An 18,681-nucleotide genomic window follows, 5' to 3' on the forward strand; every position below is an offset into this window, starting at 1 on the left:
CAAATCATGATCGTCTCCCATAAACACAGACCCTCTTGAGATAGAATTATATTGATGGAACCATTCTCTCCGGGAAGTCATGTGCCATGTTTCTCCTGTGTCCATGATCTAGATATCAGTAAAATGTTTTCTGCCTTCATTATTTGATATTGCTTCACTAAATAAAATATTTCCATCATCTGAGGTACTTGCAACATTCACTTGAGCATTTGATGACTCAGGGTGTTCACTCTTCTTCTTGAACAGACAATCTTTCTTGAAGTGCCCTTTCTTGCCACAGTTGTAACACTTGATATTCTTCTTACTTCTTGATTGAGATCTATCATGATTGTGACTCCCACTAGGGTCATATTCCGTTGGTCTTTCCCTCACCATCATCAAAGCTTTAGCTTGTTGCGAACTTGCTTGTCTATCTTCCTTATTTTTGCACAAATTTTCTTCTTCTAAGACGGCGACTGTAATTTTATTGAAAACTAGACTGTCTGTATGATTCGTCAGGTTGATGATGAGTTGATCATATGAGTCAGGCAGACTTTGAAGTAGAAGCTCCGCACATTCAGTCCCCTCTATTTTGCAACCCATTGTTGTAAGTTGCGAAAATAAAGTATTCAAAGTATTGATGTGTTCAGCAACTGACATGGAATCTGCCATTCGAAGAGTATACAATCTTTATTTAAGAAGATTTTATTATGCACATACTTGGCCTCGTACAATCCCGTAAGAGTATCCCATATTTTCTTCGCTGTCTATTTTTCAGCCACACTAGATAACACTTGATCAGCTAGTGCCAAGTGTAGATCAACAACTGCATTGGTATCTATGTCGTTCCACTTGCTATCATCAGTGAAGTCTGTGGGCCTGCCTTCAATTGTAGCTAAGCAATTGTCCTTTCTCAATATCGCATTTATTTTCATTTTCCACAATGAGAAATTAGTCCCATTGAATTTTTCAATATCAAACTTTGTTGTATTCGACATTATTATTTACTTCACACCCTTCTAGATCATTTATGAATATTTTTGTAAACAATTGTGATAAAATATACCGTCACCGAAATTTACTATTCACATGAATAATATTTTTCACCGAATTTTACTATTTATAAAAATTTACTATTTACAGTTAGTACCTTCGCATAAAATAGATAGAATAACTGAGGGCTTTGATATCACTGTTGAGAGGAGGAAGCATCACAACTAAAGTTTGATACGATAATAAATAATGAAAATAAATTAGACACGAGAATTTTATATGAAAACCTCTCAAACAGATAGAGGAGAAAAACCACAGGGTAGAAAGATTTTACTATGATAATATGAGAGTACACTGCTCTCAAATATAAGGAGAAAAACAATAAATATTTCTCTCTTATAAAAGGAACAACTACTAAAGAGGACACTTATAAGACTATAATATTTATCTTGGTGTATAGCTCTCTTTGTATTCTTACTCTCTCTTTTTCTGAATGAATCAAATGAGGGCACGAGGCCCTCTATTTATAGGAGGATGAAAATGCGTAAAACAAATTACACGTTAATTTTCTACGCGTAGGCAACAACATTTTCTTCTTTTTCTTGGACGGTGCCTTTTCTTTCAAAAATTGCTGCCAACTTTTTCCTCCTCTTTTGTATTTTCTTTGACTTTCTTGCATACATAACTTATTTTATCATATTTTCTAAAATTCTTTATTATTTAAAAAAATTATAAAAATCTCTACTTTCTTCTATTCTCGGATATCGATCAGATACACCACTTTACGTGATGTATCAGGATATTTTGAGATGTAGCCGAATTCCATCAAATTTAAGAAATTTTTGTAATTTAAAAAGAATAGAAATTGAATGTAATTAATTCTTAACACTATGAAATTTGTGTAATTATTCAGAAAAGAAAATTTGCCAAGAGTATCCGAAAAAGGCAACATACCACATAGTTGCTCAATTTTGCAAAGGGGTTGGACATAATGCTTGAGTCCACGGTAAATAACTAAATATGCAAAAAAAACTTCCTCTAGCTTTCCTAACCAACAACCACCTTCTCGAAAACGAAAGTACTGACCTACTCCAAACCAAAATCAACAAGATCCCTAAAGGTGATATTTGGGAACACTACTAAAAAAATAAATTTAAATCAACGAACTCCATCGATCTTGCAATGAATTTTTTAAAAAGAAAATTGACGGACTTCTGTTTGTTATTTTTGCACAAAATGCGTGGAAACTATTTTTTTTAAAAAAAAGATGGATAGATTTTCTTGATTTTTTAATTTTTTTACGAAGATAGATTTTGTCAATTCTTTGAACTGCAAAATTACCAGAGAGTATATATAAAAATAATAAAATTATTTAATGACAATAAATATCTGGGTACAATTCCAAATTACTACATTTTTTTATATATTTCTGAAAAATCGACTGACTCCATCTTGATTAACTTGGGTTCCTAGAAGAACTACTTAGAATTATTTTGAATCATGTGTTAAAATGGTAGGGAAAAGGAAAAAACATGAATAATTATTTACTATCTTCATATGGGTTTGGGTCAGGTTGCAGCAGTTAGATTGAATTTTTTTTATTTTTTTTTATTTATAACATTTTAAAAAAGAGTAAAAAATTATGACTTATCCACCGGAAACTTTGTGTTCTAAGGTTGTGTGATTTTGTGCTATTATACTCAAAGTTTAGTAATTTTTGTGTTAGAAATAATAGTTAAGTGCCTTTTGTTAAAGAAACAAAAGTGCCTTTCGCCGCAAGCCTTTGACTAAAGCGAAGTCTTTGGTCTTCAATTTACGAATATAACCATTAAGAATTTGGACACAAATCTTCTCATTGGACAAACTATCTTTCACTCCAATGTTTTCTATAGGAACTACGAGTGAAGGATCTCCCAAACATTTCTTAAGAATTAATATATAGAACACTGGATGGACATCATCTATGTTGCGAGACCGTGGTAAACCTATAATGAGATCCATCCTGATCATCTCCCGCTTTCACTCTGGCAACTCTATATTCTGAGCTATACTACAAGGCCTTTGATGCTCAACCTTGAGTTGTTGGAAATTAGCACACTTCGACATAAACTCTGCTATATCTCTTTCCATACCATTCCACCAAGAAACTTCTCTCAAGTCATGGTACATTTTGGTAGAGCCTTGATGAATCGAATATTTGGATCTATAGGATTCTACCATAATTCTATCTCGAAGACCGTCAATGTTTGGAATACATAATCTTCCTTGATATCTTAATATTCCATCTCCCCCTTTGAAAATGCCATCACCTTCAATTTGTGAACATCTTCTTTCAACTAAACTAGAATTGGGTCTTGGTCTTGCTTTTTCTTTACCTCAACAAATAATGAAGACTCAGTCCTATTCTGAACAGTAACACCTCCCTTATCACAATCCACCAGATGAACTCCTAGACGTGTAAGTCTATGCACTTCCTTTTCAACCTCTTTCTTATCTTCGCCAACATGAGCAGTACTCCCATTGATAACCTACTAAGAGAATCAACACAAACATTAGATTTACATGGATGGTAGAGAATACTCATGTCATAATCCGAGAGAAACTCAAGTCATCTCCTATGCCTTAGGTTCATCTCTTTTTGACTAAACACATACCGAAGGCTCTTGTGATCAGTGAACACATCTACATGCACGCCATAGAGATAATGACACCAAATCTTGAGGGCACATACTGCCACTGCCAACTGTAGATCATGAGTCGGATAATTCCTCTCATGGATCTTAAGTTGTCTTAAAACATAAGATATGACTTTATCTTTATGCATCAAAACACAACCCAATCCAACTCTGGACACATCGTAATAAATGTCAAAGCCATCTGTTCACTCAGGTAGGGATAAAACTGGAGCAGTAGGCAATCTCATTTCCATTCCTAAAAACTCTTCTCGCATGTATTAGACGATTAAAACTTAATCTTCTTCTGAGTCAACTTAGTCAATGGCGATGATATGGATGAAAATCCCTAAAAAAATCTTCTATAGTAACTAGCCAAACCAAGAAAATTCTTACATATATTGGAGACGTGGGTCTAGGCTAGTTCTTAACAACTTCAATTTTTTGAGTATACTTGAATACCATCACGATAAATAATGTGTCTTAAGAGCACCACATCCGCAAGCCAAAACTCACACTTTGAAAACTTAGCATATAACCATCGGTCCTTAAGAGTTTGGAGAATAATTTTGAGATGGTTAGCATACTACTCCTCACTCCTCGAGTAGATCATAATGTCATTGATAAACACAATAGAAAACATGTCCAAATACTACTTGAACACTCCATTCATGAGGTCCATAAATGATGTAGGAGCATTAGTCAAATCGAAGGACATAATTAGGAACTCATAGTGACCATATCTGGTTCTAAAGGCTGTCTTTGTGACTTTCTCTCACTTTCAATTGATGATAGCCTGAGCTGAGATTTATCTTCTAGAAGCAAGTGGCACCCAAGATCGTTGATTCTTTCAAGAGGGTACTTTTTTTTATAGTTATCCTGTTCAACTTAAGATAGTCAATGCACATCCTTAAAGAACCATTTTCTCTAGAACAAATAGGAAAGGAGTGCCCGAAAGCGAGATGCTAGGCCTAATGAATCCCTTATCTAAGGGATGTTTCAACTACTATTTAAACTCTTTAACTCTACTAGAGCCATTCTATATGGAAAAATAGAGATATGTTGGGTATCGGGAAGAACATCTATTTCAAAGTCAATCTCCTTATCAAGATGGACTCTAGGTAAATCTTCAGAAAAGACTTCTGGAAACTCACTTACAACTGGAATTGACTGAAGGTATGGTATCTCCAAACTGTCATCTCTAACTCGGACAATGTGGTATATAAACTCCTTAGAGACTAACTTTCTGGCCTTAGGTATGAAATAAATTGACCCTTAGGCAAAGCTGGACTACTTTTCCACTCAATGACTGGCTTATTTTGAAATAGAAACATGATGACTCGGGTTCTACAATCAAGTGAGGCATAATAAGCATAAACCAAATACTTGCCAAGAATGACATCGAAGTCTACCATGTCTAACTCAACTAAGTTTGCATACGTATCTTTATGATAGATAGATATAGTACATTATTGATAAACTCTTTTAGCTAGAAAAGACTCAGCAACAGGAGTAGAAATACTGAAGGTTTCTAAGAGTCATTTGAGAAGGATCCCAAACTTTTCATGTATATAAGGAGTCACAAAAGATAAGGTATCACCTGGATTAATGTAAGACCCCAGAAGTTGAAAAGTCAAATGAAATAAAAATTTTAGGAGAATTTGGACATACCCCCATGTCTACAAGTCAGTCTATGAATCATAAAAATTATTATGAGTCATAAAGATGACTCGTAGAAGTAGGGTTAAGGTGGGAAAATTGGCATGGCATGAAGGTAGGTTGACTAGTCAAATGAGAAATGAGTCATCATTGTAGAGTCTAATGACCTATAGATGCCCACCCCCAGATGCCACTTTACGACTCAACAGGACGAGTCATAGAGGAGTTTATGACTCTTTTTGACGAGTAATACCAAATCTTCAGAGGCCCCGAAAAATCTGAGTTTTGACGACCTGCAGGACGAGTCGTCTAGATGACTCATCACCGTTCCTATGACTCATAGAGTACCTTTCATAGGATCTTCTGACTCTTATTAATAATGGGTAGTTTGGTCCTTTCTCCTATGTTTTATTAATATATGTGTACTTTTTTGGGACTAGATTCATTATGTAATTGTCCTAAATACTCCTAAATCTATTCTTTTCCCTCATTAACTCTAAGATCACTTTTAAGTCTCCTTTCCTAAGGTTCCTCAAGAGATCTTCATCTTTCTCAAATTTTGGTTAGGGTTTCTTCAAGAACAAGTTTCCTTTCTTAATTTCAAGTTCAAATTCACCAATGTATGTTGGGATTGATCCATAGGTTCTCTTCACCCATGGATTCCCAAGGTTTTCCCCCAAATTCTCTTTAATTTCAATTACTTTTAAACCCTAGTTTTGATGAATTTTGTTGGGTTGTTTCTGTTACGTTTTTAATTATTATCAATGATCATTATAAGTATTATTTTATATTAGTTGCATAATTGTAAGTTAAATTATGAATGCCCATGCATGAAGCTATTTTCAATGATGATTTACATGAATTATGATTGGGAAGTTCAATGAGTTTCAAGTATTCATGATTTTCAATCAAATTGACTATGTATTCAAGTTTTACCCTAAATTCAAGTATGAAATATGATTACAGATTTCAATTATGTCCAAGTTATTAATTCCATGCAAGTGATGTAAAAAGGTGACTTAGGATCCTTGATTAGTGACCTAGGAACCTAATGACGTAAATTATGCATGTATGATATTGTGATATTGAAAGGATTTTACTCACATTGCATGTGTGATATGAAAATGAGCTAATCAATGAATTATGAAACTTATGAACAAGTTTATGATATATGTTAAGTATGATTACTATGTTATGTATTCCGTGGGATTTGCCTTAGCACCAAATGATGACTTGAGATGGGGCCTCAACCTACAGGGTTCTTATATAAAGTTTCATTTCCCATAACTACTTGCCACCGTAGGGTTTTCCTTGATGGATTACCTAGGGAATCCATATATAGCATATGTACATGACCCGCCTAGCGGGGTAGAGTCTACCTTGTCAAGTAGATACCCATTTTATCATTGTGTGGGGAGACATTGGGTCCATGTTATAGCTCTCATGGTCTTATTGTTGGTTATGGATCTATTCCACATATTCACACTCTTTTATGTTCTTTTATTATTTCAACTATTTCTCTTAAATGCATTGATCATTATGGTTTTCTCATGACCTTACTTGTCCTCTTTACTATGTATGTTCCTTGCTCATTGTAACCTATGGCATATTGTATGGCATGCCCACATACTTGGTACATTCAAATGTACTAAAGTATATTGTTTCCTACATTATTCATAATGTAGGGGTTGAGGATCACAATCCTACATGTGGCTAGTTGAACTTCCATCTGGTGAAATTTTGGTGAATCCTTATCTATCGAGGACTAGTTATGAGCTGAGCTGAGCTAGGGACATTTCTTAGCCCTCTTCCTTCTTGTTTAGTAGTGGCATTTGTTGGGCGAAATGGTGTAGAGTCTATGCAGTCAAGATTACTCTTTCTTTATGATTCATGATTTTAGACTCTTTCTTATGCTATGTTCCACTTTACTTTACCTTATGTATGCTTAATTACATGTCAAGAGGCTTGGTCAGAGCCCTTCGGGGTTTCGATCATCGTGTCACGTCTAGGGCCTAGTTCGGTTTGTGATAATTAAGTAATTAATAAACATCAATACAAAAGACTCGAATCATACCAATGACAACATCTTGTGAGTTATCTTGGTCATGGTGATTAGCCATAGCATATAAATGGTTTGGACCTTTATTTGCCTCCAAATTAAAACCTCTATGATAACCTCTTTTTGGTAGATCTACCAAATAATATTGGGCTTCATTACCCTCATTACCTTGATTCTACATGGTCATCCTTTTCAAAAATTACCCAACTACCCACACTTGTAATACCCATTGGTGCCGACAAGACACTCTCCTGAATGAGGCCTTTGACACTTACTACAAGGCAGCTTGTGTGAAGAACTCTGGACCATACTTCCCTGGGACTAAGGGCCTTGAGCTTTGAAATAATGGTTACCTTGGGGCCTTTGGTCATTTCTATTAGTGGTTATAGGTGCATTCACTGAAGATGGTGCATAACCAAAAGATCTCTTCTAAAAGAAGGAGCGGTTGCCATTTTCACCCTTTTAATGGTTTGACTCATTAACCTGTGGACTTAGCTTTTTTGCTCTGATGCTCTTCCCTATCCTTCTTCTTGATTGCCTCAAGTTGTTGGGCATACATTATGAGTCTAGGGGTGTATATATATGAAATCAACAAGGCTTCCTAATACTCCTACTTCACATGTCTACCCAAGCCCAAAACAAATATCCTCATCTTGACTTTTGCATCGGAACCATCTCTGAAGCATATTTTTATAATTGAATGAACTTGAGGCTATACTCCTTGATAGTCATCCTCTCCTACTTCAAGTTCACAAACTCCTTTACCTTTGCTTGCCTTAGCTCTACCCGAAAGAAGTGGTCTGGGAATGCATTTTAAAACTCATCTTACATTATAGGCACAACATCCTCACCTCTACTTTCCTCCTACAAGTTGTACCAAATATTAACAATATATTTCAACTTATAGGAGACAAGTTCAACTCCCTCTATCTCAGCCATATGCATTACCTTTGGGATCTTCCATATATCATCAATAAAGTTTTGAGGATCTTCCTCAATTCTGGATCTAGTGTAGGCTAGTGGATTCATATTCAGGAAGTCTCTAATGCAATTAGCAGTAAATGGCTCTTGAGAACTAGAGCTGGGACTTGGAGTATTCTAACAACCAAACTATGCAGCCATCAACTGGGTTAGCATAAAGATATCTCTCCTTAATTCATCCTTTGAAGTCATAGCAAGCTGAATAGTCTGTGGAACCTCTTGAGTTGCATTATCACTCTCATTCTCACTTGCTTGGATTTGGTTCTGAGTCTACATTCCAGATGGTTATTATCATGCCCCAAACTTAAGGGGTGCAATTATACCTAATGGCAAAACTTAGGCCCGAGCAAACTGTATTGAACTATTTACTACTAGCTCATGACAGCCACCCTCAATCAAGAAAACAAAAAGGTATATCTCGGCTTAAAATTAAGCCCTCAGTCGGTAAATCCCCAATCAACAACTCTATAAATGAAACAACTACTCCCAATAGTTTATACAGAAATAGTTAATTAGCACACAAGACCTACTTGGGCCATCGAGGCCACCATGATCTCTCTATAGAAGTTTAGAGTAGGTATGTAATAATATAATGCATCAAACAATTTTTAAGCCCAGCAACCCAATAAACTAGACAAATATGTCCATAACGTAGTTATACAACCCACACACTAGTGTGCAAACCTCTAAGAGTAGTAAAGCTTGGCGGAATAGGGGCCTCAGCCTACCCAAAAAGGAATATATACAATAAAAGCTAATAAACCATCAAATTATTAGTGGTGTAGAAAGTGAAGGAAACCCCTCCACAAACCTTCTATAATAGACAACTAACCCTAGGAAACTACAAACCTCTATTGGAGTCGTGCGCGTGGGATAAGTCTTTAGTGACTTAATCTTCTGTGTATCCTCCATAATACCTTCATCTGATATAATATGGCCTATGAAAGCCACCGATCTCAACCAAAACTCCCACTTAGATAACTTTGCATGAAGTTTTTGATCTCGAAGAACCTGAAGAACTGGTCGCAAATGATCTGTATGTTCAGCTTTTGAATGTGAATATATCAAAATATCATCAATAAATACGATCATGAACAAGTCTAGATATAACCTTAATATGCTATCCATTAGGTCCACAAACACTACTAGGGCATTAGTCAATCCGAAGGATATCAACACGAACTCAAAGTGTCTATATCTTATTCTAAAAGCTGTCTTTGGAATATCTTCCTCCCGTACTTGTACCTGATGGTTACCTGATCTCAAATCAGTCTTTGATAAGCACTTAGCACCTTGCAACTGATCAAACTAATCTTTGATCCTCGAAAGGGTATACTTATTTTTTATAGTCACCTTATTTAGCTGTTGGTAATCGATACACATTCTTAGTGAGACATATTTCTTTCTCAAAAGTAAACTACCTCACCCCACATTGAAACACCTGGCCTGATAAAGCCTTCATCGAATAAGTATTTCAATTGATCTTTCAACTTTTTTAGCTCAGCAAGAGTCATTCTACAAGGAAGGATAGATATGGATTCTGTACCTGGTAGCATATCCATAGAAAAATCAATTTCCCATTTTGGGAATACTATAAAGCTCATCGGGAAATACATCAGGAAACTCATTAACTATCGGAATAGACTGGAGAGTTAGTGGTGGTTTATCTATATCCTGAACGTGCACAAGATGATAAAATACCACCCTTTATAATCATCCTCCTTACCTTAAGATAGGAAATAAACCTAACTTTTGGTGTTGATGTACTACCTTACCATTCTTGAACTTTCTCTCCTGGAAAATGGAATCTAACAATCTTGTTCTAGACTCAACATTAGCATAACAAGACGCTAACCAGTCCATACCCCTAGTGACATCAAAATTAATAATTTCTAACTCTACCAGGTCTACATAGGTCCGACGATCAAAAATTTCTACCATGCAACCTTGATGGACTCTTTTGGCAATAATAGACTCACCAACTAGGGTAGACACAATAAATGGTCGATTTAATGACTCTGCTACTATACCTAACTTCCTCGTGATATATGGAGTAATGTAGGATATAATAGATCAAGGATCTATCAATGCATAAACATAATGGGAGCAAACAATCAATGTACTTGACACAACATCTGGTGATGACTTTGAGTCATATCGGTCAGCAGGTGCATATGTATGGTTCTGGCCACTACCAAAACTATATGCTCCCTCTCTGCCTCTTCCTCTACATCTACCTATTGATGTTTGGGGTCTACGCCCTATAACCTATGCCAATGAAGAGGAACCTATTGCTGACCCTGTCGGATGACTCATACCACTCTGACCGATGATCGGGTAGTTCCTCCACCCATGCCCTTCCTATTCACAAGAGTAACATCATGTGGAACCCTGCCTACACCTCTTGAAATATATATTACCGCAAGTAGCACAATGAGGTGGGGTTGTCCTAGCCTGGTTTGAGCTCCTCTACTGCTGAATGGATGATGCTCGTAAACCATCACCTGATCCTGACTGTCCCCAATGATCAATTCTACTACACTAGAACTACTGCAATTGGGTAGTTCCTCCACCCATTCCCTTCCTATCTATAAGATTAACATCATGTGAAACCCTGTCTACACCTTCTGAAATGTATCTTATTGCAAGTAGCACAATGAGGTGGGGCTTTCCTAGCCTGATATGAGCTTCTCTACTGCTGAATAGCTGATTCTCGTGAACCATCACCTGATCCTGACTGTCCCTGATGATCAATTATACTATATTAGAACTACTGCAATGGATGTCTAGGTGGACTATTCGAATATCGGGGTCTAGGACCACCCTGAAACTCTCCTTCTGAACCAATGGTCCTAGCCCTCTTCTACTTCTCTCTCACGACCCTCTCACTCATATACTACTGATGTTGGCGGTTCTCTATACCATGTACAAAGTCCTGAATTCATGAGATATCCATACTATCATTTAGTGCAGCGATAGAACAAGCATTGATATAATTTGAATTAAGACCTCTAACAAATCTATTATAACACCCCTCAAAAATTTTCCCTAAGATTCGGAACCTTCTTGTATATGGAAAGGGTCGAATTCGAGTATTGAAGAGCATATACATGAGCTAGGATGAGTCCCCGAGAAATTTAAGGATGTTGGAGGTGATGTGGGGTCACAAGGGGGCCCCTAGGACCAAATCAAATCCAAAAGATTCGTCGTGGCTAAGTTTGAGAAGGATTTCGCATAAGGGGTTGACTTCTAACGACCCTATCTTTTGAAAGACGACAATTTGGGTGGCCCACAACCCATCAAATTAAAGATCGTTGAGTCTTCTTTTTAACGCCACCAAGAATGTAATTTTTGGAGTTCGGAGTCAAAAGATATGTCGATCATAAGATGAACTAGCACAGCAGGGATTTTCAGGCCTGGGGTTCAACTATTGGAAATCTGGGCTTGGCGCCGCAGTGATGCGACATGCCACTATCGCGCTGGGAACAAGCCTTAGTAGTTTAGCCCCTGGTGCGGTGCGCCACTATAAGGTGTGCAGGGTTTTCAAGCCAATTTCTAAAACCCAGAAAGATTTGGCCTTGGCGCTGTAAAGGCGCGACGTGCCACTATCGCGCCAAAAACATGCCTCAGTAGTTTGGTCCTTGGCGCGGCACGCCACTAAAAGTTGTGCAAGTTTTTAGGTGTAATTGGCCTGGCGCTGCACTGGCGCGATGCGCCACTATCGCGCTAGGAGCATTTTAGCCTATTTCAGAACTTTTTGAGAATGGGCAATTTGTTAACTTACCCAAATTATATATGTATCACCCTAGTCCATTTTGGGATCACAATTTTCAGCCCCACTCTCTCTCTAGAAAAGCCCTAGAAATCCCTCTCTCTTCTTCTTCTTCTTCTTCTCCATTTCCAATAAGAAAAGTTCCAAGAGCATCAAGATTCGAGTTCTCTATTGAAGACCCAACACCAAGATTTTCTTCAAGTCTTCACTAAGGTATGTAAGGCTAACCTAAAATATGGATTTAGTTCTTCCATATGCCCATAGATGTGTTGGTTAGGAGTTGTGTAAGAGTTGCACCTTCTTGGAAGGTTTCCTTGAAAGTTTTCCCTAAACTATGGAATGTTTTTAGATACTAAATAGTTATTTTTCATATTATTGACTACAAATGTATCCTTGTATATAGATTTATAGGTATTGACGGTATTCTTGAGTTGAGTTTTGTTGAGAGTATGGATTCATATTTCATTCACATGATCCCAAGATGAGATTTCTTGTCATAAATGTCTTGAGGTTGAGATGGATAGTTGTGTGTATATATATGTATTGATTGGAATAAAAATAATGAATTGGATAGTTAAGAATGTCCCTTTGTTTCTATAATTTGAACATAGGACTAAAATGAAGATTGTGGAGTAGATGCTTGGATAATGATGTGATGATAATATTTGATGATGGTGTGAGTGATGATGTGAATTGGGCTTATTTAATATGTGTAGAATGATTGATGAAGAGGTTATGTTGATGAGAAGGTTACGTAATGAAGTGAATTGGAGTCTAATGTGATTATGTGATATGTGAATTGCATATTTTGAGTCGATTGGAGTCTTATGAGTATTTTTAAAATAAAGGATCTTTTGAGAAGGAGTTTTAAATACATGATTTGTGAGAACTTTTGCATAAACTATTTATACACTATTTTGAGTTTAAGAAATGATTATTTTCATCTATGATTTAAAAAGAGGTTAAGCATGAGTTGAGTTTGAGAAGTCTTTTAATTATTTTTGAACATAAGTATTTTTAGTATAAATGAGTTGAGCATTTTTACATAAAAAGGTCTATTTTGAGATTGTATAAATTTTAAAGAGAAGAGTTTGATGAGTTGAGATGAGTGTATTTGAAAGAAGGTCCAAGGAGGCCAGATTTGATTGAGTTGATTTGAAGGATTCCAATGAGGCTATATGAGTATTTTGAGTATGTTACTCACTTGATAGATATGAGCATATTGAGTCTTGGGAGGAGTATCGAGCACCGAATTGGGTAAGAGTAAAGTTCATACTCAAACCCAATAACTACGTCGCTAAACGTAGGAAGGGATTGAACCATTAAAGTTGGATGCTTCCCCAAAATATTTGTCCTGACATTATATGACTTGGTTGGATTGGATCCATAATTGGTTGATGCGTTCATACCCTGGCAAGGTATGAATAGACGCGGCAACAAAGTTGTCTTGTTGTACTATCACTCGCTCATATGGTGATGGTTGTCAGTTAGAGAAACTCCCAATTGAATGGATTGTGTTTGATCTGATTGGTTTGATTGTGATTGCAGATGATTGAGTTGAATTGTAAAACATTGCATAATTTAATTTGCATATTTATTGAGTTGAGCCCTTTGAGTTGGTTGTTGAGTTGATTATTGAGTTGATTGTATATGATCGAATTTGATTAGATGATATATTGATTGGGTTGAACGGAAGGATATATAATTGGATTGGATCGGACCGTATATGATCGAGTTGAACCGATTGTATATGATTGGATTGAATCGGATGATATATAATTTGATTGAGCTGTATTGTGTATGATTGGATTGGATTGTATGATGTGTGATTGGTTTTTGTCTAGAAATGTATTCTTACTTTAGACTTATGACATCTTATGTGAGTCTCTCCTACCTTTCTAATTCGAGATAGTTGACCCGATGTTATTCTTCCTTGAGGTATATTTCATTCTGCCATATTACATACTCGTACATTCCATGTACTGACATCCATTTGGACCTGCATCTCATGATGCAGAGACAGGTCTAAGAGATCATCAATAGGAGCATTATTGGGGATCTATTCATACTCAGCGTATTGGTAAGTCCTCTCCTACTTTCGGAGGACACCGCTTATGAAATCTTGCATCGAGTTAGCCCTTTCTATTTTTATTTGAGGTATCCATGAACTTGTCATTGGCACCAATTAGATAGTAGTGATAGAGGCTTCATAGACTAGATAGAGATGGGTCAGTTGAGTACTTCTATCCTTGAGTTATTCTTGTCAAAATATTTTTAATGACAAATATTTTAGTTGATCTGTTGGCCCATGACCTTTATTCTTTGAGTTGGATGGGTGATTTGAGTTGCCCGCTAAATTATTCTTTATTTTTAAACTTTCTGCTGAATGAATGAATGAACGGATGTGTGATCAGGCTATGTGGTTTGCTTGGGAGCCAGAAATGATTTCTGAGTGCCGGTTACGTCTAGGGTACCCTCCCGGGGCGTGACAAATATGGTATCAGAGCACAGAGTTCAAGAGTCCTAGAGAGTCTATGAAGCCGTGTCTAGTAGAGTCTTGCTTATGGGTGTGTTTTGCATCACACTTATAATCAAGAAGCTATAGGACATTAAGAATTGTTTCCTTTCTTTCATATTCTAGATTCGTGCGATAGAGTTTAACTCTAGAAAAGTTCCCTTCTAATTCGTGCGTAGCTCATATCCATTCGACTACCCCTCATACTCAAGATAGTTGAAAAAGTAAGTATGAGATTCTTGTCGATGAGTTAAGATAAGGTCTTGAGGAAGTGAAGAGACTGCACAAAGCTTGAGAAGAGCCAATTATTGTGCTTAACTCTATTGATCTGGGAAGATGTATTCTCATTCATATGGATCGTGCATTAAGTCGGAGCGAGATGTATCCTAGAATCTTATCCCTACATCTTGATTCGAATGTTACCTTTGAGGGGGAAGTTGTGTGTCTGAGTGATAAGTATCACCATCCAATGAAATATGATCCGAGGCAGGGAGAGCTATGGTTGAGGTGATGGTTGTAGAGTCAGAAAGAGGGAGTTAGAGGAGTAGAACTCAAATAGTGAGAATGATGGTTGATTGAGTCTTGTAACTAGGGTGAAGTATCTATAAGGTGAGTAACGAGGTATAGAGAATGATTGTGATAGTGCTAGTTTTAAGGCTTGATTCAGTAGGCTTGACATGACACATGCAGGAGATTAAGATATTGACTTGTAAGGAGTATGCGTCATGAAAGGAGGGGTATGTGACCCTCAAATGTAAGAAGTGAGTTGAGGCTAAGTCATTTGGTGAGAAAAGGCTTAAGATATGTTTATGAAATAATATAGAGTTATATGAGGTTCTAAATTGTGAGTGTGTTGGGTGACTAGTTAGTATCCTTTAGTTAATGCCTTTAAGCTAAGGGGGAGATGATGGGGTAATGATCCAAAGTAAGTCTTGAGCTTTCGATAGTGATGAGTTGGCCAAGATGATAGTAGACGGAGTTGAGCAAGAGTAGATGAGAGAGAGTGAGTGCTTCCCGATTATGATAGTTGTGTTGTACTTCTCTAGTCGAGAATAAATGTGTTGAAGAGGAGCGAGATGAGAACTTGTGATGAGCAATAGGTAGATAAGAGTATGTTAGTGTATCTCCGAGAAAGAGCTCATACAATGATGAGGGTATAAGTGTTAGAGTAAGCATGACAACTCTTAGATATGAGTGAGGTAGTTAGAGTGATAAGCTTGAATGTATGGTTGTCACTGTGAGAGTGATGGTAGTAGGCTAATGATAGCATTTGGGGGAAAGATTGGAGGCATTTGAAAGGTGCTATGAGGCATGGAAAGGAGGGGAAGTTTGGGCACCGATATATTGGCCTCATGAAATTGTGAAGAGGATCGGGAATGTCGCTCATGAATTGGAGTTCGACGGTTGAGGATGTAGATGTTTGAATGATTTGGTTGGTAGAGTTTCGATGTTCTATTCGTGCCTAATGATAAGGGTGTTAAAGGAGATGTCTCTACTCTTGACTTAAATCGATTTTGTTATTTTTAAGCGGGGGTAGTTGATTTTCTAAACTTCTCGATTGGTTGGTTTGTTGATGTGATTGAGTCACGATTGTTATTCATTCCTCGATTCCAGCTTTGCTTGATCTTTATTCGAGGACGAATGATCCCAAGGGGGAGATAATGTAACACCCCTAAAAAAATTTCCCTAAGATTTGGATACTTCTTGTATATGGGTAGGGTCGAATCTGAGTATTGAGGAGTGTATGCATGAGCTAGGATGAGTCCCCAAGAAATTTAAGCATGTTGGAGGTGATGTGGGGTCACAAGGGGGCCCCTAGGACCAAATAAAATCCAAAAGATTCGTCGTGGCTAAGTTTGAGGAGGAGTTCGCATAAGGGGTTGACTTCTAACGACCCTATCTTTTGAAAGACGACAATCTGGGTGGCCCACAACCTATCAAATTAAAGGTTGTCGAGTCTTCTTTTCAACGCCACTAAAAATGTAACTTTTGGAGTACGGAGTCAAAAGATATGTCGATCATGAGATGAACTAGCTCAACATGGATTTCAGGCCTAGGGTTCAACTACTAGAAATCTGGGCTTGGCGCTACAGTGGTACGATGCGCCACTATGGCGCCAAGAACAAGCCTTAGTAGTTTAGCCCCTGGCATGGTGCGCCACTACGAGGTGTGCAGGGTTTTCAAGCCAATTTCAAGAACCCAGAAAGATTTGGCCTTGGCGTTGTAAGGGCGCGACGCGCCACTATCGTGCCAAAAACATGCCTTAATAGTTTGGTCCTTGGCGCGGCGCGCCACTAAAAGTTGTGCAGGTTTTTAGGCGTAATCGACCTGGCGCTGCACTAGCGCGATGCGCCACTATCGCGCTAGGAGCATTTTAGCCTATTTTCAGAACTTTTTGAGAAGGGGCAATTTGGGAACTTACCCAAATTATATATGTATCACCCTAGTCCATTTTGGGATCACAATTTTCAGCCCCACTCTCTCTCTAGAAAAGCCCTAGAAATCCCTCTCTCTTCTTCTTCTTCTCCATTTCCAACAAGAAAAGTTCCAAGAGCATCAAGGTTTGAGTTCTCCATTGAAGACCCAACACCAAGGTTTTCTTCAAGTATGAACTAAGGTATGTAAGGCTAACCTAAAATATGGATTTAGTTCTTCCATATGCCCATAGATGTGTTGGTTAGGAGTTGTGTAAGAGTTGCACCTTCTTGGAAGGTTTCCTTGAAAGTTTTCCCTAAACTATGGAATGTTTTTAGATACTAATGGTTGATTAATGATTTTAATGACTTGAGTTACTAAATAGTTATTTTTCATATTATGGACTACAAATGTATCCTTGTATATAGATTTATAGGTATTGACGATATTCTTGAGTTAAGTTTTATTAAGAGTATGGATTCATGTTTCATTCACATGAACCCAAGATGAGATTTTTTGTCATAAAAGTCTTGAGGTTGAGATGGATAGTTGTGTGTATATATGTATTGATTGGAATGAAAGGAATGAATTGGATAGTTAAGAATGTCCCCTTGTTTCTATAATTTGAACATAGAACTAAAATGAAGATTGTGTAGTAGATGCTTGGATAATGATGTGATGATAATATTTGGTGATGGTGTGAGTGATGATGTGAATGATGCTTATTTAATATGTGTAGAATGATTGATGAAGAGGTTATGTTGATGAGAAGGTTATGTGATGAAGTGAATTGGAGTCTAATTTAATTTTGTGATATGTGAATTGCATATTTTGAGTCGATTGGAGTCTTATGAGTATTTTTAAAATAAAGAATCTTTTGAGAAGGAGTTTTAAATACATGATTTGTGAGAATTTTTGCATAAACTATTTATACAGTATTTTGAGTTTAAGAAATGATTATTTTTATCTATGATTTAAAAAGAGTTTAAGCATGAGTTGAGTTTGAGAAGTCTTTTAATTATTTTTGAACATGAGTATTTTTAGTATAAATGAGTTGAGCATTTTTACATAAAAAGGTCTATTTTGAGATCGTATAAATTTTAAAGAGAAGAGTTTGATGAGTTGAGAAGAGTCTATTTGAAAGAAGGTCCAAGGAGGCCAGATTTGATTGAGTTGATTTGAAGGAGTCCAATGAGGCTAAATGAATATTTTGAGTATGTTACTCACTTGATAGATATGAGCATATTGAGTCTTGGGAGGAGTATCGAGCACCGAATTGGGTAAGAGTAAAGTCCATACTCAAACCCAATAACTACGTCGCCAAACGTAGGAGGGGATTGAACCGTTAAAGTCGGATGCTTCCCCAAAATATTTGTCCTGACATTATAGGACTTGGTTGGATTGGATCCATGATTGGTTGATGCGTTCATACCCTAGGAAGGTATGAACAGACGCGGCAACAACGTCAGCTTGTTGTACTATCACTCGCTCATATGGTGATGGTTGTCGGTTAGAGAAACTCCCAATTGAATGGATTGTGCTTGATCTGATTGGTTTGATTGTGATTGCAGATGATTGAGTTGAATTGTAAAACATTGCATAATTTAATTTGCATATTTATTGAATTGAGCCCTTT

The sequence above is a fragment of the Solanum dulcamara genome, chromosome 5 (assembly GCF_947179165.1).
Source record: "Solanum dulcamara chromosome 5, daSolDulc1.2, whole genome shotgun sequence".
In the NCBI taxonomy this organism is placed as follows: domain Eukaryota; kingdom Viridiplantae; phylum Streptophyta; class Magnoliopsida; order Solanales; family Solanaceae; genus Solanum; species Solanum dulcamara.